A 24,877-nucleotide genomic window follows, 5' to 3' on the forward strand; every position below is an offset into this window, starting at 1 on the left:
CTGTCACACTAGCAATGGTAGCATTGATTTGATTAGTGTTTCCAAAGAAAAAGTAAAAGGTAGAAGTGTGTGTGTGTGTGGATGAGAGAGACAGAAAGAGACCAAGAGACAGAGACAGAAAGACAGAGAGACAGAGAGAAAGAGACAAAGATTATTCCTCTGTTTTGAGATCTAGAAGTTGTAGAGTCAGGAAGTCCCGAGTTCAGATTTAACCTCAGATACTAGCTGAGTCACCCTGTGCAAGGTATTTAATCTATGTTTGTCCCAGTTTCCTCATCTAAGAAATGAAGATGATATCTTCTACCCCCCAGGATTGTTTTGTGAGGACCAAATGAGATATTTTGGGGGGGGAACACCTTAGCTTAGGCTATTATAATAGGCACATTATTCTGTATATATGTATAATATATAATTATAATGGCATATAATAATGTTGAAAAGGAAGTTGGAGGCAGATGATGGTAGAACAGATGACAGGATGGCCTGGGTAGGTTCTGGTTTCCTGGTGGATGTTTGACTCTGGATGACATACGCAGCATGGTCTGTCGCTGGCTATGAAATATCCAGCATGCCTCCATGGTCCCCAAATGCTTGGAAGCTAAAGGAACCCTGACTTAAATTGAAGATGCTGAAGAACCATTCTCCCAAAACCCTTTAAACTAAAACAGTCAGATTTGGCAAAACCTATAGACACCAAATATGTAGTAATTTTTCCCCTGTCAACTCAGACTTGGATCAGTCACCAAGTATTAAATGTCTTGTCTGACAGTGTAGTATATTGGAAAAGAACATTGTATTTAGAATCAGAGGCCAGGGGCTTAAATCCTGCTGTTCCCTGTGATACCTTGGACAAATCAATTAACTTTTTAGTGACTCCGTTTCTTCTTCTGTAATCTGAGAGAATTGACCTGGATGGTTTCTAAATTTCCTTCCAGAGCTGTAATCCTATAATATAAGCAAACTTATGTCAAACACATACTATGTGATAAGCATTGGATATAAATATAAAGAATGAATTAATCCTAACTCTCAAGGAACTGATAGGCTAACCCAAGAGACTATATCTATATATAAAGTATTTGTATAATAAATATAAAGAGATAGGAATAGAGACCAGACCTATTATTTAGGGAATTCTGAGATAAGGAAAGTTCCTCTGGCAATCCAGGTCAGCACTTTTGCCATAAATTATAATCCTAAAGAGGTGTAAGAATGTTGAGATTAAATAGGTTGCCCTAATCACGTAGTCAATTTGTATCCATGGTAGCACTTGAACCCAGGTCTTGCTGAATCCAAAGGCCAGCTGTCTTGCTACTGTGCTAGCAGGACCTGTTCTGAGTGGCTGTCTATCTTTCATTACAAAGAAGACCAAAGATATTGCTGGGAGATGTTAGTGAGGCAGAGTTGCACAAGGTCGTCAGCATCACTCTCTCTTCCAGAATCATTAGTCCAGTGGTAAGACAAAAGCCAGGATGCCTAGTGATGGCCCGGAATATAGTCAATGGCCTTGGCATCTTCTATATCTGACCAAGCTCTAAGCACTCCACAGCACCTTGCTTCAGCCACCTTCATGGCCATTTTGTATTAAATTCAAAATAGTTTAATACAAGATAGTTTGAGAGGAGGAGAACAAGCAGTGAAGAAAATCCCCCAAAGACTACATGTAGGAATATTTTCTATTGAGTTGTGTTTCAAGTAGAGATGCACAGAATACTGCAACTGATGTGGCCAATAAGCTCAAATGATATCAAAACAGCCCCAAAGCACCTCAAATCTCTCTCCCTTACCATCTTCAGTAAGTAACCAGCCTACATGGGGAAGACTCCATCAACTTTTCCAAGAGAGTTGGAGCATAGATTCATCACACACACACACACACACACACACACACACACACACACACACACACACGCCCCAGTCTGGTGTGCACTGACTACATAAACCTAGGGAATCAGAACAAAGGAAAGTGGGAGAAAGCAAGAATGAGCACCTCTGAACTTTATTATTGCCTCAGGCTTAACAGTTCCTGAAGCTGACTGATCTCCCCAAATCAGAGGCTATGAAATCTTTACAGGCCCTCACAGATGGAATTTTAAGTGAATACTTTTTTCCCATTCTTTGTCTCCTCCATCTCCTTCCTCCTTTGAAGTCCTTGAGTTGCTAAGGAAACGGTGATGTCATGGGATTGTGGTGGGTGGGCAGGGTAGCAGGCATAAGTGAGTCCTCTTCCAGGGTGAAGCTTGGACTGTGTTTTCAGAAAAATGGCAGAAAGAGGGAAGGGAATTTCCTGCAGCTAGCTGTTGTGACCTGAAGCAACAATTGCATTGCAACTGGCAAATGCAAATGCACATCATTTACATTCTTTCTTTGGAAAACTGATCTCTGAGTTTTCAACAACAAAATGGAAATGTGGACAAGTGGTAGAGACATGGTCCCTGGACATGCAGGGCTTTCATAGTGTTGAATCTGATGGAGTTGTTCCTCTATTTCTATGCCTCCACCAGTGTGCCTCCCCCACACTCCTTATGCTGAAACACTATTTATAGATTGTAGACCACATCTATTGGTGGAAAATCCAATCTGAAGGATTGCTGAAGGAGAAGAAAAACATTGTTAATTGCTGTGTCGTTATTGGATCAAAATGGTACTAAAAACCCTAACTCATCTCTGTTACGTGCCTTCCAGGGCAAATGATGACATTGCAAAGCAGCAATCCCCTCCACACTATCCCATGCTACATGTGTGCTAAGATATGCACACATACATGCGCAGGCTTTTCCATTGGTGTAAGGATGTCCAGGCCAAGAAATCTTTTCCCAATGTAGGTGTCATTCTTCTAAAGTATTAATGATTTCTTCAGGCACTAAAGGAATTAAAAAAAAACATTTATTTGAAAGGTTAAGTAATATGTTCATGGTCACAGACATAGAATATAGCTAAAGCAGAACTTGAATCTTGGAGTTTCTGCTGCTAAAATTGGTGCACTCTTCACTGACTCACAATAATAATGAAGAGAATGCGTGTACTATTACGTTAATTAGAGTCATTAACTTGAGCTGTTCCCCATAGTCTTGAACAATCCTCCAAAGATTCTGTTGAGTTGTTTAAAAATAAAAGTCTAATCAATTGCTTGACCAAATTGATTGATGTCATGTTAGTCCTAGTAATAGTCAGGGAGGCATGCAAAGTGGATGAGAAAATGAACAGCCAAGTGGGAATGGATTCTGGTAAATGCCATTTTTCCATACTGAAACCTGGTCTGAGCAAAGCCCCTTAGAATAATAATAACAGCCATTGCATATATCCACACACATCTATATGTATATAAAATTTCAAAATTGATAATGTATTTTATAAACTTGTCTCCTTTTCAGCCAGTTAGCAAACACTGATTAAGCACTTAGCAAGTGATGGGCAAACACTACAAAGAAAGGCAAAAGACAGTCCCTGCTCTCAAGGATCTTACAGTCTAATGGGCAGATATCATATAATCATGTATATACAAGACATATATGCAACGGAATGAAGGAAATCCCAGAGAGAAGGCACTAGCAGCAAAGTAGCCTGGAAAAGAGTTCCTGTAGAAGGTGGGATTTGAGCTGAGTCTTGAAAGGAGACAGGAAAGTTGAGTCAGAGAAGAGGGAATAGAATATTCCTGGGATGGGAGATAGTCAGTGCATTCTAGGATGATAGTCTGGGTGACTGGAAGGATGCCAGTGTTCTCAACAGTAATCAGAAGTTGAGAAGTGGGTATTCATAAGCAAAGGATAAACTGTGGGAGTAGAAACACCGAGGAAAAGCAACTGCCTGAATACAGCGGTTGAGGGGACATGACAGAGGATAGACTCTAAATGAACACTCTAATGCAAATACTATCAACAAAGCAATGGGTTCAAATCAAGAAAACATCTAATGCCCAGTGGATTTACGCGTCAGCTATGGGGGGTGGGGGGGAGGAAAAGAAAATGATCTATGTCTTTAACAAATAATGCTTGGAAATGATCAAATAAAATATATTTTAAAAAAAGAAGTTGAGAAGTGGGGAGGATTTGGGAGAAAAAAATGAATTCTGTTTTAAACATTATGAATTTTAGATGCCAATTTTCAAGTTCAAAATATCCAAAAGGCAGTGAAATTTACCTCAGGAGAAAGACTAGGACTAGATATATGAATCTGTGAACCAATCATCTGTATAAAGATTATAATTAAATTCATGGGAACCAAAGATATCACCAAATTTGATAGCATAGAAGAAGAAAAGCAGGAAAGTTCAGGATAAAGCCTGGGAGATGCCAGTGGCTGTTCAGACAGTAGGGAGACATCAAGGAAAGAACAATGCCATGAAAACCTAGAGAAGAGAGAGTATTCAGCAGGCATGGTGAATTATTGGTTTAAAAGGCTGCAGATGGGTCAAAAAGGAGGCAGATTTAGAACAGGATTTGACATTTAAAGAGATTATTGTTAACTTTGCATAGGACAATTTCTATTAGATGATGAGATCAGAAGCCAGGCTGGTGAGGGTTCAGAAGCCAGTGCAATAGGTGCTATAGGTAACATCAGCTCAGTTTTACAGATGAGAAGACTGATGCTAAGAGGGCTTTGATTACTTGCCCATGATCTCACACATAACTAGTTAGTCAAAGTCTCTGCTGACACTACCATTCATCACTTCCCTATACCACTAACTCAACTTTTGAACAAGTATAATCTAAGTATAGATGAGGTTGGGGGAAGCCCTATTCTCCACAGTGCTGGGTCAGGGGTTGTAGAAATATGGAGGATGAATCCATGATGTCATAACAAACTCAAGTCTTTCTTTTTTCCAATTTTTTTTCAACTTTTTTGGTTACATTTAAGTCCTGAGATATTTTCCTACCTCCTTCCCTCTCCACCCTGCACTAGAGAGAAGATAACCATTTGACAAAGATACACGCATACATATATAAATACAAAAATATATTTATGTATATGTGTTTGTGTGTATGTGTATGTAACTATACTGTGTATACTTCTATCTATAAGTTCTTTCCCTGGAGGTGGAAAAGAACTGATTGAATGTCTGGAGGTGGACATTCATAGTTATTCTCCAAAGAATATTGTTGTTGCTACATACAACATCCACTTGGTTCTGCTTGTTTCATTCTTCATTATTCATGCAAGTCTTTCAATGTTTTTCTAAAATCAAAACACTAGCCTTTGAGATAGAAATCTGGGCCTGATTACAACTGAGAAGAGGGCTGTACTTCTGATCACCTGGGAGTGGGAAAGCAGCCACCAGCCAGAAGCATAACTTGAGTAGACAAGGAGGATGGAGTACTGCCATTCAGAGGATATCATCAATACTTACTTTTGTTTAGCAGTGGAAACAACTGAGGTCCACCATCTGAGCAAGAAAAATTAGTAAGTTACCAGATGGCACACTTTCTATCCCTTATGGTTGAATCCCAGGTGAGTTCCTCCATGGCACAGCTCCACCTTCATCCCTCACCTTCAGCAGCCTCTCCAGGATTGGCCTCAGAGTTTTCCTAAGGTCTCTGTCTCCCCTGAGAAGGATTCCTGTCCCAATCCACCTGCCCCCTCCCCTTGACCCTAAGTGAATTTGCCTTAAAATTTTTATAAGAGGGTATATTTGTGGCTACATACTGCAAGCCCATTTTGCAAAACTTGCCCTAAATCTCCAGCTATAAATATGCCACTTGCTTGAACCGTATGTGGCATCTGCATCATGAGGAGAGAGGAATATTCAATGATTAAGTTTCCTCTAAGCCAGTGGGACTCAAGGACTACAACCCATATAAAGAAGAAATCCATGTCCTGGGGTGCATCTCTTGCTTCCTCTAGTAGCAAAACTCTTTTGGAGAAAGTGTGTTATTGGAACAGATCTCCTTCATTACTACCATGACTTAACTTTAATAATTATTATTTGTATTACCTGAAATAACTTAAGTTCTGTGGACTTCTATTAGTCTTCTTGTTAAAATGTAGGTGTTAGGAACTAACCAGTGTCTGACAGATTTTGAAAAGTCAGGTGCTCTAATATGCTGTAGGCACAGCTCTGAATTGGTCTGATTCCTCTGAAAAACAATCTGAAATTATGTGAGAAGAGCAATTTAACTCTAAACCTTTGAACATGAAAGGCAGCATTGCATAGTAGATAGGGCACTGAACTTGGAGTCAGGAAGATCTGAGTTTAAATTCAACCTCAGACAATTACTGTGTGACCCTGGGTAAATAATTTAACCTCAGTAAAGAAACCCCAATTTCTTCATCAGTTAAAAAAAAGCCAAGGGAAGAAGGCATTGGATTTAATAGCCTATAAGATCCCTTCCAGTTGTGGATCCTTTGACTTATCAACACTACTGATTGAACTATATGCCAGAGAAATGGTAGAAAAAAGGTTCCAAATCTATCAAAATATATAGTTGTAGTTGTATTCTTCATCACGTCAAAAATCTGGGGAACAGTGAGTGCCTATCAATTGGGAAAACCAACCATGCCATGTAAATATAAGGAAACACTATCACACTAAATGAAGTAGCAGAGATGAGGAATTCAGAGAAGCATGGGAAGATTTTATGAATTGAGACAAAGCAAAGGAATTCAAACCAGAATAAAAATATACAAATGGCATCAAAGATGCAAATCAAAACCACCTTAGAAGTCACAACAAATCAGATTATACACAATGTCTAATCCTGGCTCCAGGGAGTTAGTAATAAATCATATTTCCCTTTTCTTGTTAGAGAAGTAGCAAGATCATAGGTCAGCATTGTTGCAAATGTTGTCCACTGACATCATTGCATCAGCTTGTTTTTCTTTCTTATAACAGAGAGATCTTTGAAAAAGATGGTTTTTCTGGAAAGTGATTTTGGAATAAAAGAGAAAAATCATCAATCAGAAATTCAAGCAAATCAAATAAGAAGCTGGATGAGGTCATCTCTAAGATCCTTTCAACTCTAACAGTCTATATTTCTACAATGTGATCATTACAAAACTAACAATTAGACTTGTCTAACGATAGTTCTATCACAACAGACTTGGGAATAAGGTGAACAGAAGGGTTTTTCTCTGTGATCAACCAGCCTGAAACTGCTCTGGTGACAATAACTTTCCTGGCTGGATATCCTAGGACATATCCTTGATTCAACTAGAAAGGATGGAAATTTGTTAAATTAGGTAGCCAACCCACTGGAATATATTGTTTGACCTCATTTTCAATCTGGAACCCAAACATCTTTGTCCCCTCTCCACCTTCCCTCACTGTTATCCCATTCAAGTAATAAAGAAGCTTTTTCTAATTACCACCCCCCATCTCCAAAATCCAGGCCAGGTACTATCAAGCTGGCATTTTAAAAGGTATGTCCACTTAGAGAAATGCTAGATAGAAAGATTAAAAATATAGTATGTTTATGTATGGTTTCTCCAAAGAAGACTAGCAAAAATTAAAACAGAAAGGACAGAGGCTAATTCCCAGAGTGGGGGAAAACCTGAAATGGGGACCCTTTTGGGAAATCTGCATTTAAAAGGAAGCTATTACACATAGCTGGGTGATGAGAAATATGCTTGATGTTTTTTTAACCTCTGGAAGGGTATCTGGGAATTTGGCATAATTAGCTTTTTTATTTCCTTTGTTCTCAAAATTTATAATAGTATAGTGATGGGGTAGAGGCAAAAGGATGTATTCCCATAGGATAATGCCGCATAGATGATAGATTTTTCACTAGAGGAAGCTGAATTCATTTATTTACTGATAGACTAATAATGGCCCCACTCTGTGGTTTTCTCTCTATACATTTTGCTTTTGTTTCTATTGGTTAATGGGTAAAGAGAGTCTTGGAGAACACTTGCTCCCACGAGCTTAAAACATCAATATTTTGAAGATGAGGGTCTGGCAGAGAAAATTGTGGGTTACGTGAGAGTTTATGCACAAGTATTTTGATAAGGATTCACACTAGAAGAGCTCTCTTTAAAGACATGGATTCTATTGTTGAGTATTTATTCTTCTTGCTTATCTCTATATGTATTTGAAGCTATTGGTACTCACAACAGATCCTTGGAACATTAGAAGGGGCACAGAGGGGATAAATTTATAAGACTCCCCATCCTCCCTCCTCAGGTTCTTGATACAAAAGGTCTGAGAATCAAGTACAAATGTGTTCATGTGCCAAGAAAACCTAAGACGGTGATTTTCATGGCGTAGTGGGGTTTGGAAACAGGCCAGAAGCCATCAGGAAAGTAGCCTGCCCTGATACATCAAAGAGAGAAATCAAACTGATAAATGCTGCCCCACACTTTCTACAGCACACACTTCATCTTGTGGTGTGTAATACCACAGCAATGAGTCATCAGCCCTCTTGGTCTTAGACCTGTCCACACGACAAGAGCAAAAAAATAAAAATTAAGGCTCAGACATCTGTTGTCTAAGGTGCTTTTCCCCTCCAAACTGCGTTAAAACACAGTAATAAAAAACATGATGGGGCAAAATGAGTTACAGCCTGATTTACCTGTGTGTAGCCACCAAATGGGGCCATAACTCACTCAGCCCCAGCCCACACTACATTTTTCATGAGCATGTTTTATCACTTTCTGATCAAACCCTTCTGCCAGCTGGGGACCAGCCTGGATTACTCCAGAGTCTGGACTTTGAGAACTAATGAGGTCATTCAGAGGAGGCAGCAAGGTACAGCACAGAGATCTCATACTGACTCTGGAGTTAGAGAATCTCAGTTCAAATCCTGGCTCTGCCATTTTAATTACCTTGTATGACATTAAGCAAGTATGCTCTTTGTTCTGGCCTTTGGTTTCCTTATCTCTAAAAGGAGAGGTTAGGATTAGGCAATCTCCAAAACCTCTTACATCTCTAGGTCAAAGATACTATGCCTGGGTGAGCTTTAAGGTCCCTTCTTATTTAGATAGCTCTAAATCTAGATCCTCAGGCAGGAGGCATAAATTCTAAAACCTGAGAGCCAGAAAGGACCGATCAGGGTACAGTAGAGCCAAGTCATACCAATTCCTGAGAGCTAATTGTTAATTTTCATTGGTAGCATTTATACCTCTGAAATCCCCAAATGCTACAAATTAAGGCTTGATTTATTGTTTTGTTGATTGCCAAGACTTAGGAGACTGATGGAGAAAATGTTACAAATACAGATGAGACTTAAAAGTATATCATGTGAACTTTTTCTTCTTCTGGAGAACCAGTTGTTAAACATTCATTAACACACTCTTCACCTTGAGAGACACAAAGCCCAAACCCTTTTTTTTCCTTTTAACAGAGAAGGAAACCAAAACCTTGGCCATGGATTACTGCAGGCCATAGAATTAGTAGCAAAACTTGAAAACGAACCCAGGTATATTTTGCTGCAAGTTTCTTCTTCATCTCAACTATACCACCACCATTACCCTACTTTCTTTCTTTCTGTCTATCTGTCTCTCTCCATCTCTCTCTGTGTGTGGGTATTTGTTTCTGTCTCTCTCCTTAAGAAAATAATCTCTTGAAAATATTTTTATTCAAATGTAATTAGGAATCCAATTAACGCAAAGAAGAGGTCAGTCTGCAATCATATTCCTATTCCATAGTTCTCAGGACAAAGGAATGAGGGAAAAGTAGAAGAGAGAGGTCAATATGCAGAGCTAAGGATGGAAATTTTTCCTTCCTGTGTAAAAACAACACTTTTGTTCCCCCTCCCACACTGTCTGGAAAGTTCAGTGACTTGGAGATTTGGCAGCTATATCAGTTAGAAGACTTTTCTCCATCTGGTCATCCAGCAACAGTATATGAGAGGACAGAGGTAATATTGGAAACTTGTTGTTCAGTAAGACAAGCTGGCCAATGAATTCTTAGATTATTCTGTGATCTGGAGGCTAAGCTTTGGATGAATGTACTTGTCATAGCATTTAGCTCTCTATTTAGAGCTCACTTTCTCTATCTCTCCCTCCCTGTCTCTCTCCCTACCCCCCCTCCCTCCCACCTTCTCTCTTTTTCTCTCTCTCCCCCACTCTTTCTCCCTCTCCTCTCCATCCATCTCTCTCTGTCTCTGTCTCTGTCTCTGTCTCTGTCTCTGTCTCTGTCTCTGTTTGTCTCTCTCTCTCTCTCTCTGTCTCTCTCCCTCTTTCTCTTTCTGACTCTCTCTCACTCACTCAGTTTTTATGGGCATTATTATGTCTGTCTTCTAGTCACATAAACTTTAAAAGCTGACCCACACTTAAGGCCTTTTCCAAAAGCTATTCCAGAGCCCAGCTGAGTTTTAACTTTCCTTTTGCTCTAGGCTTAATTTTATTCTCCCAGACAACAAATCCAGTCATATCAGTCTGGTATAGAGTGGGAAGCAGGATAGAAGTAAGGGGACTTCTGTTAGGAATCTAATAGAGGACCTCATTTCTACTTCATGATTTTCTGTTATGTAAGAGTGGAAACAATAAAATTCATTTGTGTTCATACAAATATCAAAAAAATCTCTATCTGAACCATTTCTTGGACTTTTGATGAAATAAAAGCAACAGAGTTTTATTGAAATATAACCACTAGAATTCAGGAAAAATAACAGATATAAGCCCTTTGTCATTCAATTGGTCAGTAGACATTTATTAAGTACCTACTACATGCTAAGGCACATACATTGTGTTAAGTACTAGAGATAAAAAAAAAAAGTAAAAGACAGTCTCTGCCCCCAAGGAACTTCTGATTTAATGGAAGAGAAAACAAGCAAATATATACAAATAATCTCTATAGAAGATAAATGGGAAATAATTGAGAGGGAAGTCTCTAGATTGAAAATAAGTTGGAGAAGACTTCCTATAAAAGATAAGATTTTAGTTGAGAGTTAAAGGAGGACAGGTACACAAGGAGACCAATGTCACTAAAATGAAGAATATATATCAAGGAGTGAGATACAAGAGGACTGAAAATACAGGAGGAGGTTAGGCCATGAAGGGCTTTGAATAGCAAATTAAGATCTTATATTCTATCCTCAAGGCTCTATAGAACTACTAGAGTTTATTGACTCATTGGACCTATGCTTTAGGAAAATCACTTCAGTGGATGAAGGATGAATTGGAGTAGGGAGAGACTTGAAGCAGGCAGAACTATCATTAGGCTATTAAAATAAACCAGGCCTGAGGTGAGGAAGGTCCATACCAGAGTGGTGGTCATGTCAGAGAGAAGGGATCATATTCAAGATAAGCTGTATAGGCTAAAAAAATAGACCTTAGCAACAGATTGGATGTAGGGGGTCATGAAACAATGAGAAATCCAGGATAGCTCCTATGTTGTGAGCCTAATGTATTGGGAAGATGATATTGTTCTATATAGTAATAGGGAAGGGAGGAAGGTTCAGGAGAAAGATAATGAGTTCAGTTTTGGACATGTTCAGTTTGAAATGTTTATTGGACATTCGGTTTGAGATGTTTGAAAGGCAATTAGAGTTGTGAGACTGGAGATAAACAGAGAGGTTAGAGAAGGAGAGGTAGATTTGTGAATTGTAGAGATTCTCAATACCATAGAGATGTTGCCATAGGAGACAATGATTAAATCCATGGGAGCTGATGAAATCACCAAGCAAAGTAGTATAAAGGGGAGAAAGAAAAAATTGATTATATAAAATCTGGTGAGACACCTATGACTAGAAAGTATGATATGAATGAGGAGCCATCACAAAGTTGAGACATTAATGCATTGCTGGTGGAGTTGTGAATTGATCCAACCATTCTGGAGGGCAATTTGGAACTATGCCCAAAGGGTGCTAAAAGACTGTCTGCCCTTTGATTCAGCCATAGAACTGCTGGGTTTAAACCTCAAAGAGATCATAAGGAAAATGACTTGTACAAAACTATATCTGCACACTTTGTGGTGGCAAAAAATTGGAAAATGAGGGGATGCCCTTCGATTGGGGAATGACTGAACAAATTGTGGTATATGTTGGTGATGGAATACTCTTGTGCTCAAAGGAATAATAAAGTGGAGGAATTCCGTGTGAACTGGAACAACCTCCAGGAAGTGATGCAGAATGAGAGGAGCAGAACCAGGAGAAAATTGTACACAGAGTCTGATACACTGTGGTACAATCAAAGGTAATGGACTTCTCCATTAGCAGCAATGCAGTGATCCTGAACAACCCAGAGGGATCTATGAGAAAGAACACACTATCCACATTCAGAGAAAAAACTGTGGGAGTAGAAACACCAAAGAAAAACAACTGCTTGATCACATGGGTCGAGGGGTTATGATTGGGGATATAGACTCTAAATGAACATCCTAATGCCAACACCAACAACATGGAAATGGGTTTTGATTAAGGACACATGTAAAACCCAGTGGAACTGCGTGTTGGCTATGGAAAGGGGCGGGGGAGGGGAGGGAAAGAATATGATTCTTGTAACCAAGGAAAAATGTTCTAAATTGACTAAATAAATTTTTCAGCAAAAAATTAAAAAATAAAAGATGGAGAAGAAAAATATGTTAAAAAAAAAGAATGAGGAGTCATCAAAGGAGACTTGCAGAGTGGTCAGATAGGAGGAAAACCTAGAGGGAACAATGTCCAAAAAATCTAGAGAGAAGAAGATATCAAGGAGCAGAGGGTGATCAGCTATATCAAAGGCTCCAGAAAGGTCACAGAGAATGAAGATTGAGAAAAGGTCCATGGGTTTGGCAACTAAGAGATCATTAGTAAATTTGGAAGGAATGGTTTTGGTAAAATCAGGTCAGAAGCCAGATTGGAAAGAATTAAGAGGAGAATGAGAGTACAGAGAGTGGGGACATTAATTGCAGATGGCCTCTTCAAGGAATTTAGCTACAAAGAAAAGAGATATAGGATGATAATGGGGACAGTAGAATCAGCTAAGGGTTTTTGTTGTTTTGGTTTGTTTTTTTTTTTGTAGGAAGGAAGAAATATGGGTGTGTTTGTAAGTAGGAAGGAAGGGAGAGATTGAAAATGAGCAAGAGTGGGAAAATGAGGCAAGCTGTTGGAAAAGATAAAATAGAATGGGATTACATGTATGGATAGAGGAATTAGCCTTGTTTATAAGTAAGGCAACCTCATGGTGTGAGACATAAGTAAAGGAGGATACAGTGACAGAAAGCATATTAATGACAGGAGATGAGGAAGAGGGGAGAAAAAGGAGTTTATGGAGAATGACTTCATTTTCCTTTCCATAAAATATATGGCAAGATTCTCAGATGAGAGAATGTGGAAAAGAGAAACATGGGATATTGAGGAGAGACAAAAAAAAATGTAGAACAGCCAATGGAGAGTGGGATACTGATTTGAAGAGAGAGATGTAGTAGGATTGCCTAGTAGTCATGAGGGCCCAGATAATGTCATTTAAGAACAGTTGAATGGTTGCATCATATTCTATACCTTCATTCAGCAACACATATCTAAGGGGAAAGGATAACAGAAGATAGGAGGGAACCAGGGGCTTATACATGGAAGAGTGCAACTGGCAAAATAAGGGGGCTAGGGACTCCAAAGAAGAGGACAGTGTAGCATTGAATTGATTCACCAAAGATTCAAGAAGAGGAGGGGAGGAAAGGAGAGAGTGGTTAAGGCAGGGGAGGTGACCTAGGAAAGATCTGGGAGATCAAGGGGTTAGAGGCCACAATACAGATAAAGATTAGGGTTTGGTAAATGATGACAGAGGGAGAGGTGAAAAGATGATAGATAATAGTTGGATAGAGGAATTTCTGAATTCTTGAAGATGGAGTTAGTACATTTGCAGCTGATAGTAAAATCAAGATCATCTTTGGTGGCTGGGGTGGGATAGAGGAGTAAATCACAGGAAGTAAATAGATTGAGAAATTGAGTGATCAGGATGCTTGAAGATCAGTCAGTATGTGGGTAGGAGTTGGGAAGGTGATAAAAAATTGTGATTCATGTGTCAAACTCATTGAAGAAGGGAGGAAAATGACCTGGAGGTCTGTAAACAATTGCTACTAGAGGACTTGCAAGTAGCAAAGAAGAGCAAGGAGAATGTTAATTCCCCTATCTTGACCAGTAAACTGAGGAGAAAGAATGAAGGTGCAGCTGGTACTGGAAAGAATGGCCAGGGAGGTTCTGTCATCTGGGAGAGCCAAGTTTCAGTTATAGCCAATGGATACAAGAAATGGGAAAAGAAAAGATTTTGGATGAAGAGAAGCTTGTTGCCTGTAGAATGAGCATTCTAAAAGGCATGGTGGAAGGGGTGGAAGGGAAGGATGGGTCGGGTTTGGGTAGAACTTTTGAATGGGCAGGTTGAGGGGGAAGAGAATTAGGAATTAAGTGGTGAGGGATGTAGAATGAGATTTGACCCATCAGGGTTCAGATTCACTGGAATGTGTAGAGTATAACCAGGTATGAGAATGTTCATTGTTGAGTGGAAGGTGTCATTTCTTCTCATAAGAGGCTGGAAATCAAGCTAAAGAGCAGAGCCCAAGACAAAAGTCCCATCTCACTTCTCCTCTTCTCTCTGAAGGTTAGAGATTAGGCAGGAAATAGATCAGAAAGTCCCATTCTCCACCAATTTTCCTCTTTCTTTTCCCTCAAGGGACAGATGCAGCAGCAGCAGATGAAAGGCTCTTTCAATTAGAGGATCTCCACATCAGGTTGTCAGTAGGAAATGGGAATTGCCTTGGGTGGGTACAAGTGTAAGTGAGCCAATCTGTCCCCTTTCCACCTTCCCCCTGGGGACATGCTCAGCAGGAGATGAAAGGTGCACAGTCAGAGAAAGGTCTGACTCACCTTCTCACCTGAAGCTAAAGATCAAGCAGTCCAGTTAGAAGTGATAGACTCCCTTGTTCAAAGAGAAATTGCTCTGGAGCAGATGGAGGTCCACATGTCTTCTCCCAGAGGGCTCAAACAGAAGGAGAAGAAAGGCCCATGTTCAGGGAAATAATAGGTTGTGAGCCCTTTGTCAGGCACAATCCTTTTCTTCACTTGAGAAACAGTAAAAAATCCTCTAAACCCAATTTTTGTTTTGTTTTATTTTGGAGGACTCTCAAGTAAGACTTTAAAAAATATTATTATTGATTTCAAGGCAGAAAAGCAGTATGATGTAGGCAATGAAGGTTAAGTGACTTGGCTAGAGTCATACAACTAGGAAGTGTCTAAGGTCACATTTGAACCCAGGACCTCCCATCTTTAGGCCTGGCTCTCATTCCACTAAGCCACCTAGCTGCCCCCTTCAATTAAGATTTGCAAATGGATATACACATGAGGAAAGGGAAATTTGTAGAGCTCTATTTTGATTCTAGGGTTTTGAATCTTTGAGGAAGTAGATAAATGGGGCTCCTTCAACCCAAGATTCAAACTATAGATAGCAGAATAAGCTACTAAGATGTTCCCCTTCCCCCCCCCCAAAAAAAAATCTGTGCATAGACTGTTAGATAGAGCAGTACCTAGAGTGTTGGACATGATGTCAGGAAGACCTGAGTTTGAATTCTGTCTCATTACACTTGTCAGCTGTGTATATCTAGAAAGAATTACTTAGCCTCTCTCAACCTCTATTTTCTCAACTACAAAATGGAACTAACAATAGCACTTACCTAAGAGCTACTCTGAGAATCAAATAAGATAATATATGTAAAATTATTTTCAAATCTTGAAGAGTTACATAAATGCTGGGCACTGTGACAAAACCCCAAATCTAAAATCAGAGAAAGGAAGTACAGCAGATCACCAGCAGGCTGCCCAGGGATATAAGGACATAATGATCAAGTGAGAATTTTTCATGTCCCTCCATTTCCGGAAATCTTCCAGGACCAAAACAACTAGTCAAGCTGGAGAGGATTCCTCCATTTGCCCAGCCCCTTTCCTCACCCCTATTCTCTGATCCCAAGAAGAATTAGAGAGGAGGAGAAAGAATGGAGGTCAAGGGAAAAGTGGATCATCGTATTTAGGTTGTCCACAATCTTCACCTATAGAAGGGCAAACATGAAAGCACTGAATAGGCTCAAAAGTTCTAATCTGCCAAGAGATGACACCAAATCCTTGGGGGTTTTAGAATTACTTTTGGAATTGGCATAGAAATCTATTCAATGTTCTAACAACACAACGTTCATAAAAACTGTCCCTTGGGAAAGTGTTTTATCTAGGGAAAGAGCTAGGAGATGGGTCCTGTTTGCAGGGACACATTGCTGGTGGTCGAAGTCCTGTTGCCAGCCTAGTCTCCCAACTATGATGCAGAGAGCCTCCATCGAAGAGGAACTCCATCCCTTTGGCCTGAGTTTATACGCTTTCACTTTCATGGTCTCATTTAATTAATGTTCATCGTAACCCTGTGAAACAGGTCTGATTATTCTTATATTACAGATTTACTTACAGCCAGCAGCTTTATATGAGCCTGCCTGGTTAACAAAGCACATACATATAAATGTATTATGCCTTGACTTCAGCTTATTCGACCATAAAACAACAGCATCATACTAGGTGGTTTCTGAGGTCCTTGTCAGCTTTAAATCTAAAGACCCATGAGCTCATTTGATCATTAAAATAAGCCAGAGACCTCAACTGGAAACATGAAGGAGAAGGGGGAGAGTTAATAAAAAAGAAGCAAATTTAGGTTCAATTTCAGGAAAAATTTCTTAACAATTTTGTTGCTTTTGTTCAGTCATTTCAGTCATGTCTGATTCTTCTTGGCCCCATTTGGGGTTTTCTTGGGAAAAAATACTGGAATGGTTTGCCATTTCCTTCTCCAGCTCATTTTACAAATGAGGAAACTGAGGCAGACAGGATTTAGTGATATGGAAATTTAACATTAGCCTGTACCCTTTCCTTTGGTACCCCAATATAACTTGGATTTTGAAGGGGAAAAGTTTAATCTTAAGAATGAACCTACATCTTGCTTCTTCTTCCATCCTCTGGTTGAATAAGGGAGGAGAGAGAGAGTTCTGTTTAACTGTAAATAAGCCTCTTAAGATAGTGGGGTAGAGAAAATACGGATACTGGAAAAGTGCAGCTATTCTAAAGGTCTGGCTTCTGGAAGAGCTGCCCCTTGTCCAGCATGAGGTCAGAGAGCTCCAGTCAGAGGGGCTTGGAAAGGGATGTCACAAAGAACACAAAGTAGAATGCTGGGAGAAAATAGAGGCTTTTTTCCTGGGAATCAGAGTGAGTAGGTATGTATCAGGCTCTTGGAAGGGAAGACCACATGTGACTCCTGCTTTCTCTTAGGGCAAAGATCCATTGGGGTCACACACCTAGTAAGTGGCAGAACCAGGATACAAATTCAGTTTCTCTGATCCAAATCCAGTGGTCTTTCTGCTATGCCACAAATAAGCACTTGGGCCATTTTAGCCAAATGCTAGGGAGTTACAGAACTCTCAGTTATATAATCTTTGGATTCTTCAAACGTACCATCCTTTGTCTAAGTGATTTGCTAGTGCAGTCTGCTGAATTCTATGGGTGTCAATGCTCAAGCAATAGGCTTTTACAAAGGAAATTCAGTCATTGTCTTTTTATGTCTTCTGTTCAAGGAACAAAGATCACTTGATTAGCTTACTAGACAAAATTATTCATCTCTGGCTCTTCAGTGTGGGGGCCCTGATCTACATTTGGCTCAGATCTCAGGCTACATGAAACAGAGCAAACATGTAACAGTGATGTAAAAAAGAAATTGTTACTTGGGGTACTGTGAAACAATTCAGTGTGCTGGAAACACACTGTTCCATTTCTGCTTGTAAACAGAATGTTGAGATAATTGGGGGGTGGGGGGGTGGGGTTGGAAATAACATTCTGAAGATACCAACTGTACTTCATTGTTAACAAAACACAAAAAAAGAAGAATTGACTTCAATGGCAGGGCTGTGTGCAATCCATTGTTTTAGGGATGCTTTTAAAAGACCTTGAAATCCAGTGCTTGAAATTTCTGTCATTTAAAAGTCAAGTAATTTAAAATTGGATTTCCCACAGCCGTTTTTCTTCCCATGCACACAGATGGTCAGTACAATCTGTTGGGGGTTGGAGGGGTAACTTTGGTGGTTCAATTTGCATCCATGTGCTACAACTAAAAGGAACCAGAAAAAAAGAGTTGGCTCAAATGCCGGGGTCCTACAGACCAGCAAAGCTGTGGGGCAAGGAACTGGCAGCATCAATGTTGTGTCTCATGTGGACAGTAAGATGAACCCTAGTAAATGAGCTTGATTAGCAGAATATTTTGGTCTGGCTACAACTGGCCCATCACCATGCGGATGTAGCCCAAATCCCAACAGGAATCATAGTCAAAATGTACTTGCTCTGTAAGTGATAACTCAGATTTCTCTACAATAATATATTTAAAGTCAGTCTTAGAACACTGAATCATCCATCCTCATATCTGAGACTAATTCATGGGAATTTGGAAAAAAGAGAATAACCAGTGAAGTCATAGAGGAAAAGCTTTTTGACATATATTAGTAATGATCATTTAAAGGCATAATACTTAGGGCATCCAGTTGGCTCAGTGGATAGAGATAGAGAGTCAGGCCCAGAGACGGGAGGTCCTGAATTCAAATTTGACTACAGATACTTCCTAACTACTTGACCCTGGGCAAATTACTTAACCCCCATTGCATAGCCCTTACCACTCTTCTGTCTTGGAACCAATACACAGTATTGATTCTAAGATGGATGTAAGGATTAAAAAAAAAGGCAGCATACTAGAAAATCATCAAAAAGCCTGATGAGAAATATAAATTATATCCTTCACTTATCTCAGGCCTGCACAAAAAAAGACAGGCAGAAGCTATAAATTCAGGGAGAAACATTCCACTAGGAAAGATAACACCAAATCAGAAGAACAGACTGGAAGCTTGTAGCAGCTCTGACCAGGAACAAGAGCCTACAGATTCATAGTCAGATCAAGGCAGGGTTGAATCCCTTCATCTAAGAGTGTTAAAGGGTGCAGGGCCAGAAACCTATATCAGTTATTCAAGCTGTACATATAAGAGAAAAAAAGAAGGCACTAAAGATTATGTAGGTGAGAGATCTCAGAACCTTCTTCTTCCCTCTGAGACTATGAGGCACCAAGAAACTGGCCTTGATCCTTGACATTATTCTTTCCCTTTCTTAGTCTCAAATCTTGTGGATTTTGAAAAATCAGGACAACAAACCATAAGGCTGAATTTTGTAGGAAGCCTAGCATCAATGACTTGAGGAGTAAGTTTTAGGAGTGACCTCCAGGAACCCAGCCCTGGGGGAATTGATACAAGGACTCATTTGTCAGTCAGTGCCATCTCTGAATATGAATTTTCTGGACTCAATGCCATAATAGGAACAAGGCTAGGTTTTTAACCAATATTCTCTAGAGATAAAAGTGATATAGGGGAATTATGCCCCTGAAGTATTAGGATAAATATTTATATGTTTGTTTTTGTTAAATCTTTGAATTAAAAATATTCATTTCTAAATTCAAATTTATGTTAAGAGATTAAATAGAACTGGGACACTAGTAACTGACTCCTAATAAAAAGAGGCAGGAAGACACAGACTGTGGGACAGAGTTGATGTCAGGGAAAATATTGCACCTTCACAAAGTCTTCTGGCTTCCACTAGCAACCTGGAACTGCAAGAATGAACCATTGTTTATATACTACATAGAAGAAAAATGAGATTTCTGGAAGAAAGATTTGGAAGGAGAATAAATGGCTTAGGAAAGAAGGTGGAAAATACAAGTAACACACCCCCTGAAAATTAGAATAGATGAAACACAGCAACTCTATGAGTCAATAAGAAATATTTGAATAACATAAAAAACATAGAAAATATCTGCTACCAAAAACAATTTTCTTAGAAAACAGATCAAGAGGGGTAATTGAAAAATAGTCTGACTCCTTGAAAACTATAACCAAAAATAAAGCATACATATTGTATTTCAAGAAATAAGAAAAAAAGTTAGATTTGCTAGATCAGAGGGCAAACTAAAAGATAAAAGTTTTATCAGACACTCGAAAGAAATCCTAAGAAAAAATACTACAAATAGAAAGAAAAAAAATTCAAGTATCAAGTAACCAGGTAGGATCACATAAGACTTGACAACTACTATTTAGAAAGAGAGAAAAATCTGGAATATAATGTTACAAAAGGCAATACATAAAAATTTACAACCAAACATAATTTACCCTATAAAAATATAGATAATTCTTTAAGGGGAAAAAGAATTCTTAATTAATTATAGAGGATTTTCAAGCATTCTTGATTTTTAAAAATCCCAGAGTTGAGTAGACACTTTGAATAGAAACATAGTTGTGAAGAGAAACCAAGAAAAAGAAATGCATTTGAGCATATGGAAAGGACAAAACAGGAATGAAGTACTACCATTCTAACAGAATGAGAAGAGATATGTTTTCAAAATCCTCGAGTCACAGAAGGAATTAAATAAGGCAAACCAAGAGGGCATGGTTTATTCTTATTTGACAGTCTTAATCGAGGAAAATAAAAACAGGGGGAAAGGAATACATTAGAGAAGACATAAGGAAGATGGGAGTGGAACTTACTCTGTTATAACTATGGTGGATGGGAATAAAAGCATACAAACATGAAGCAAACAGTGAGGAAAGTGAACATGTGAATCTTTTTTTTTTTTAACCCTTACCTTCCGTCTTGGAGTCAATACTGTGTATTGGTAAGGGCTAGGCAATGGGGGTCAAGTGACTTGCCCAAGGTCACACAGCTAGGAAGTGTCTGAGGTCACATTTGAACCCAGGCCCTCCCATCTCTAGACCTGGCTCTCAATCCACTGAGCTACCCAGCTGCCCCCTGAACATATGAATCTTAATGTCATAGGGCTGAACACATTTGTGAACAAATTAAGAGTGTAATATAGTAATACAATTCAATGGAAAAACATATGGGTCAGGAAGGTGAAGAGAAGGAGATAATAGTCAGAAAGGGAAAAGTTACAAGTAAATCAATTTCATATAAAGTTTGGATAGGTCCCAAATGGGGGAGGGGGAGGGGGAATTAAAGGGAGGGAAGCATAAGAACCAGTGAATTGAATCTGAGTGAGAGGAAGATGAAGAAGTGGAGAGAAAACAAATAACTTCAATTACAGATCATTAGTGTTAATTATATTCCTCCTTTCTCATAATTCTATTTTTTCTTCATAAAGAAAATGGGAGTAAGGAGAAGGAAAAGTATGAATATCTGATGCCATTAAAACATAACTGTTAATGTAAATGGGGCAAAAATACCTATAAGATTGAAGAGGATAGTGGAATGGATTATAACATAGATCTATCCATATTTTGCTTATAAGAAACATGCTTGAAAAATAAAGATTCACAGAGTTAAATTAGAGACTGGAGAAAAATTTATAATGCTTTAGGTGAACTTATGATATCAGATGAGGCTCCAAAGAAAATATATTATACTTAAAAGCACTATAGATGATTAATTATATCAGTACTCTCCATACATATATATGCATATACATTTATAAACTGAATGGAATAACAACTAAATAAGAAAAAATGCAATCAAGTTATAAAGATAAAGAGTGAAACCTGTCAGTTGATGGCTTCAATGTAACCTTCTCAGACTTAGACAAATTTAATAAAACCTTCAACAAGAAATAAGTTAAAGGCCTGACTTTAGAAAAGTGGGACATAATAAAATCAAGTGTAGAGTGAGACCTTAGTTCCAACTCCTAATCAAGTATCAAGGCTGAAAAAGAATAACTAAGGCAGAAATATCTGACAAAAGGGAAGTCCTATCACTCTGAACAAGCTGAGTTTTCAAGCTGACTGATAGTTGTTGAGTTCAACAAACGATCTACTGAAACTCTGAATGGCAAAAGTCCACTAGTTTATTACTCAGACCTAAACCCAGGTTGGGAAATTAAAGTATTCAGGCCAGAATATTAGTGATTAGGTTTAGAGTTTCTTAACTGCAAATTCAGTGTTTTCTCAGACTAAGTTCCTCCTAAGAGCCTACAATAACACAATACTCAATATTCTAAGAAATAAGAAATAGCACTAGCACAAATATTCACTCCAGAAGTGTGTAGAGCCTAGCCATAACATCAAGTATAACATCAAAAATTAGGTCTGGAGAAGAAGCAAAACAAAAAAGAATCCTATCATTAAAAAGCTATTATAGTAACAAGTATTCTCAAGGCCAAAACTAAAAAGAATTCCATCTGTTTCAGAAAGAGATTTGGATCAGAGATCTGGGTTCAAATCTTTGCTCTACCATTTATAAATCTATGTGAATTTGAACAAATCATCTAATCTCTCTAGAAAGCAGCTTCCTAGCTCTGGAATGAGGAAAAAGTTAGACTAGATGACCTCTAAGAGGCCAGCCATAAATCTCTGTCTTACAATCTATAAGCCAAACTCTTTCACTACTCCTTCTACCAAAACACATTGGAGTAAATAAAACACTTTTGCCTAATTTGGGAAAGCTCCAATTAGACCATAAGCCTTCTGATTGTTTAGAAAGAAACCAGCAATCCCTTTCCCTGATTTTCCCTCCATCCATGATGGCCTGTTTTCCAAAATATCTGTTGAATTCTAGCATCTACCTAATGCCACACAGCCAAGATTCCTCTACAGAAAACCCCAGGACAACTCTATATGAAAGTGCCACTAACTGCAATGAATAGAAGAATCTCCTGAAACACTCACACCCCCTTGAAGGCAGTATGGCATAATGGTGTACATATTGGTGTACATATGATCTGTATTCAAATCCTGCCTCTGCTATTTACTAGCTGAGTGATTGCAAGCAAGTGGATTCACTCCCTGTGCCTGGAGTTCCTCAGTTATAAAACGAAGGGGTTTGAATTAAATAAACTCAAAAGTCATTATAAGGCTATTATGAAGTATGTTGCTTCCAGACTTCTATTCTGAACATATCACTAGAAAAGGCATAGATATGCAGCCTGAAAAGAAATACATGAATAGGAACCATTTTATATAGCAAACTCAGGTCTCCTTCCCACCATTCACTAGTTTTAGTGGACACAAAGATCATATATGTAGCATGGTGAATTTTTTTCTGAAATGAAAAAATATCAGCTTTATGGAGTCAGAGAATGGGAAAGGATAAAGAAAGCTTGTCTGTCTGGCTGAAGATTTGTGGGAAATTAGTCATCATTATATGGTTATACTGACCCTAATGAACTGTTTGTATTATCTACCTGAATCCAGGACCTCAGAAATGTGGAATCCAGTGTTTGGATTTGCTCCTGAGGTCCTTTATTGTGCAGAGATTTTTAGGGGTTTGTTCCTGGAAGTCAGTATTTCGAGGTTGTAACTATGGTCATTTTTTTTCATATGAGAAGAAATTCATATACTTCCCTGAAGTTAGGAGGCAGAGTATGGCATCAGGGGTAATTGCATCCTGCTTGCTAGAATTCCACCCCACTCCCCTCCCTACCCACTCCCCCACCCCACTGTGGTTGCAATTGGATATGGTCTTCTCCATTTCCCGTCTTTAAACTGGTGTGTACTGTTGCTATGTGCTATTAAACAGCTGCCATATTCCTTCCCATGGGCAGCTGCTTCTTGAGGGTGTCTGAAGTGAGTCCTTATATTCCAGGCACCTCCCTACTTCAGCACTAGGGGCTAAGAAATGCCTCAGTGAATAGCTAAACACACACCCAGAGCTCAGAAGCTGCTTTTGGATGCCCCTTGCATCCAGATCATCAAACTGCCATTGCAGGGCAAAGAGGAAACCTGCTGTTAATGAGAAGTCCAGACACCTGGGTGACTTTCCCCTTGCTAGCAACCAGGGAACTAGAATCAAAGCCCATCGCAGAAGGGAGTCCGGCCAGACCAGATTCTGAGACCACATTCAAATGTAAAAGAAGAGGGCAGAACCCAGGTATGCCCTTCTGCCTGGGGCTGGCTGCTCAGGCTCCCAAAAAGCAGAGAAGGCGAGAAGACCTCAGGAAAAATCTCTTTCTGAAACCACGCCTAAGCTGGAACCCTTGTGATGTCAAATCAGAGTTAGATTTTTAAGAGAGGTAGAATGAACACAGAGAAATCAGCTGGAGAAAAGATGCCAGCCCGAGAGACGAAGACACCGACCGTCTGGCTGCCGTGGGTGGGGGCCCTTCCTCTACAGGCTTTTATTTCTTTAGGTTACGATGTCAAAATGGAGCTTTTCAGTTGCTTCAAGATTAGTACACTACTTAAGCCCATTTAATTACTGTGATGAATTACATGTTTGCCACTGATCTCCCTGTTCTCACTCGCCCTTGGTACTACTAATGGGCTGTAAATATGGCCTTTTAAAAAAGGACCCAGGTTTGATGTGGATTTGTGTTCACCTATGCTAATGACATGCCAGAGAGATAGATTAGTCTGACTCGAGGATCAGTTGATTTTACCACCCTGCCTGGCGAGGCCAGGGCAGAGGGGGGGGCTCTTACCCACATTATGCAAATCCAAGCCGCTACCATCAAAAGAGCCGTCTCCTAGAGGAAGGGCATTTTATAGCTGAAGCAGAAAGCTACCGTTATTGTTTGGTAAGCAGTTTGGTCCTAGGGGACTCTTCCAGACGATGAGCAGCCTTTAGCTGGAAATAACTGAACAGTTTAAAGGAGGGAAGGGAAGAGGGGGCGGGGAATTAATGAGCTCCAAACAGCAAAAGAGTTACAGCATAATTAACTCCCAGAAGATCTCATTGATGGTTCGGCGGGGCTGTTCGGCCGCCCTTTGCTTCCTCCTCTGCCTGAATTAAAGTTTAATTTGGTGTCAAAAGGGCAGTGGAAAAAGGCCCGGATTATTCGGAGGAGAAATCAATGAACTTTATTGGGGGGAAAAAGAATCCCAAGTCTAATGCACCTTTCAACAAGGGACGCTGTGGAGGGATTTTATAGTTTAGACATTTGGACCGTCTAAAAAGGGGAATGAGTGAGAGCCGACTAAAGGAAGTCTGAGTCTGAGTCTGGTCCATCTGGAGAGAGAAAATAATGGAAATAACTG

At 39.4% G+C, this 24,877-nt stretch overlaps 1 long non-coding RNA gene across 1 annotated transcript; it reads right to left on the minus strand.

Moving 5' to 3' along the window:
- Window positions 1–1,983: 1,983 nt before the first annotated feature.
- On the minus strand, window positions 1,984–24,612 carry LOC103092034 (uncharacterized). Its single transcript, XR_001628511.2, has 2 exons — window positions 24,322–24,612; window positions 1,984–2,863 (listed from the first exon to the last, which is right to left on the minus strand). It is a non-coding gene; the product is annotated as an uncharacterized LOC103092034 (long non-coding RNA).
- Between the last annotated feature and the right edge of the window lie 265 nt (window positions 24,613–24,877).

Source organism: Monodelphis domestica, chromosome 3 (assembly GCF_027887165.1).
Source record: "Monodelphis domestica isolate mMonDom1 chromosome 3, mMonDom1.pri, whole genome shotgun sequence".
Classification (NCBI taxonomy): Eukaryota; Metazoa; Chordata; class Mammalia; order Didelphimorphia; family Didelphidae; genus Monodelphis; species Monodelphis domestica.